The 2,688-nt window shown below is 49.7% G+C and overlaps 1 pseudogene; it reads right to left on the bottom strand.

Moving 5' to 3' along the window:
- Positions 1 to 724: 724 nt before the first annotated feature.
- Positions 725 to 1,851, bottom strand: LOC117817564 (annotated as a pseudogene).
- Positions 1,852 to 2,688: the final 837 nt, after the last annotated feature.

Genomic DNA, 2,688 nt, shown 5'->3' with positions numbered 1-2,688 from the left:
TACATCCATCAGCTTGTATTGAATATGTGTCTGACTTTATAAAGTTTGTCGTCCTTGTCTTAAACTTTTCTGTTCTCAATAAGGACCAAAAGTACTCCATCCTCAGGCACCCAAACCTCCACATACAGCTGATTATGATTCTCATAAAATGTTTCATCCTGTCTGTGCAGTACACCTTCATAATGTGCTCTTCTCTGTATATGCCCTGTTGCTCTGTGTGATCAGTGGTGACAGATTATGTTCCTTCAGCTGAGGCGGAGTCACTTCTCTGTGTGGTGGGAAACTTGTCGGTCGTTGCGTCTCAGGCACTTCTCCACTGTAGGCAGTCTGCTTCCTCTCAAAGTGAATCACAGAGTCTGCAGCAACAATGCAAACTCAAACTTAAGTGGGCATTTTAATAGTGCAGTACTCTGCCCCCTAAAGTCTGCCCCCTGTGTGAAGCTGCCGCTAACCAATAAACTTGATTCTGTTTTAATCAGCAGGCCTGAGGAAGACTTTATTGATTAGAACTTCTGCATGTATAAATAAGTTCAATAAAATAATACTGTGTTTACTGTGGAGCCTCTGACAAACATGCAATGAGTCAGAAAGCATCATCTATACTGGCTTTAGTTAGGAAACACAGTTTAATAACTCTGCTCTGTAATCATGTTGGTCCGCTGGATCTCATCACTTTATGATAACATCTGCATCCACCAGAAGCTTTCCATCTATCTGATCAAAGTCAGGGAGGAGTCCTGATTGACTCCTCCTCCTCCTCCTCCTCCTCCTCCTCCTCCTCCTCCTCCTCCTCCTCCTCCTCCTCCTCTTCTTCTTCCTCCTCCTCCTCCTCCTCTTCTTCTTCTTCCTCCTCCTCGTAGTCGTCCTCCTCCTCCTCTTCCTCCTCTACCTCTACCTCCTCCTCCTCCTCCACCTCTTCTTCTTCCTCTTCCTCCTCCTCCTCTTCTTCCTCTTCCTATTCTTCCTCCTCCTCCTCCTCCTCCACATCTTCTTCTTCCTCTTCCTACTCCTCCTCTTCTTCCTCTTCCTATTCTTCCTCCTTCTCCTCCTTTACCTCTTCTTCCTCTTCCTATTCTTCCTCCTTCTCCTCCTTTACCTCTTCTTCTTCTTCCTCTTCCTCCTCCACCTTTTCTTCCTCCTCCCCTCCTCCTCCTCTTCCTATTTTTCTTCCTCTTCCTCCTCCACCTTTTCTTCCTCCTCCCCTCCTCCTCCTCTTCCTATTTTTCTTCCTCTTCCTCCTCCACCTCTTCCTCTTCCCCCTCCTCCTGCTCCAACTCTTCTTCTTCCTCTTCCTCCTCTACCTCCTCCTCCACCTCTTCTTCTTCCTCTTCCTCCTCCTCCTCTTCTTCCTCTTCCTATTCTTCCTCCTTCTCCTCCTTTACCACCTCTTCTTCCTCTTCCTCCTCCACCGTTTCTTCCTCTTCCTCCTCCACCTTTTCTTTCTCCTCTCCTCCTCCTCCTCTTCTTCCTCTTCCTATTTTTCTTCCTCTTCCTCCTCCACCTCTTCCTCCTCCTCCACGTCTTCCTCTACCTCCTCCTCCTCCTCCACCTCTTCTTCTTCATCTTCCTCCTCCTCCTCTTCTTCCTCTTCCTATTCTTCCTCCCTCTCCTCCTTTACCTCTTCTTCCTCTTCCTCCTCCACCTCTTCTTCTTCCTCTCCTCCTCCTCCTCCTCCTCTTCTTCCTCTTCCTATTTTTCTTCCTCTTCCTCCTCCTCCACGTCTTCCTCTACCTCCTCCTCCTCCTCCACCTCTTCTTCTTCCTCTTCCTCCTCCTCCTCTTCTTCCTCTTCCTATTCTTCCTCCCTCTCCTCCTTTACCTCTTCTTCCTCTTCCTCCTCCACCTTTTCTTCCTCTTCCTCCTCCCCTCCTCCTCCTCTTCTTCCTCTTCCTATTTTTCTTCCTCTTCCTCCTCAACCTCTTCCTCCTCCTCCACGTCTTCCTTCTCCTCTTCTTCCTCCTCCCCCTCCTCCTCCTCCAACTCTTCTTCTTCCTCTTCCTCATCAACCTCCTCCTCCACCTCTTCTTCTTCCTCTTGCTCCTCCTCTTCTTCCTCTTCCTATTCTTCCTCCTTCTTCTCCTTTACCACCTCTTCTTCTTCTTCTTCCTCTTCCTCCTCCACCTTTTCTTCTCCTCTCCTCCTCCTCCTTTTCTTCCTCTTCCTATTTTTCTTCCTCTTCCTCCTCCACCTCTTCCTCTTCCTCCACGTCTTCCTCCTCCTCCTCTTCTTCTTCCTCTTCCTCCCTAACCTCTTCTTCCTCCTCCTCCTCTTCTTCTTCCTGCTCCTCTACTTCCTCCTCTTCTTCTTTCTCCTCCTCCTCTTCGTCCTCCTCCTCCTCTTCTTCCTCAACCCCCTTCTCCTACTTCCCCTCCTCCCCCTCCTCCCCCTCTTCTTCCTCTTTCTCCTCCACCTCTTCTTCCTCCTCCCCCTCCTCCTCTTCTTCCTCTTCCTCCTCTTCTTCCTTCTCCTTATCCTGCACCTCTTCTTCTTCCTCTTCTTCCTCCATCTCTTCTTCCTCCTCCCCCCTCTCCTCCTCTTCTTCTTTCTCCTTCTCTTCTTCCTCCTTCTCCTCCTCCTCCTCCACCACCTCTTCTTCCTCCTCTTCCTCCTCTTCCTCCTCCTCCTGCAGCAGGATGATCAGAGGCTCTGACTCCATCGGTGCGTAATGACGGTCTGAGGTACCCGGGGA

Source organism: Notolabrus celidotus, chromosome 8 (genome assembly GCF_009762535.1).
Source record: "Notolabrus celidotus isolate fNotCel1 chromosome 8, fNotCel1.pri, whole genome shotgun sequence".
In the NCBI taxonomy this organism is placed as follows: domain Eukaryota; kingdom Metazoa; phylum Chordata; class Actinopteri; order Labriformes; family Labridae; genus Notolabrus; species Notolabrus celidotus.
Note: the sequence above shows the minus strand (reverse complement) of the source record. Positions and strands in the feature narration are given on the sequence as shown.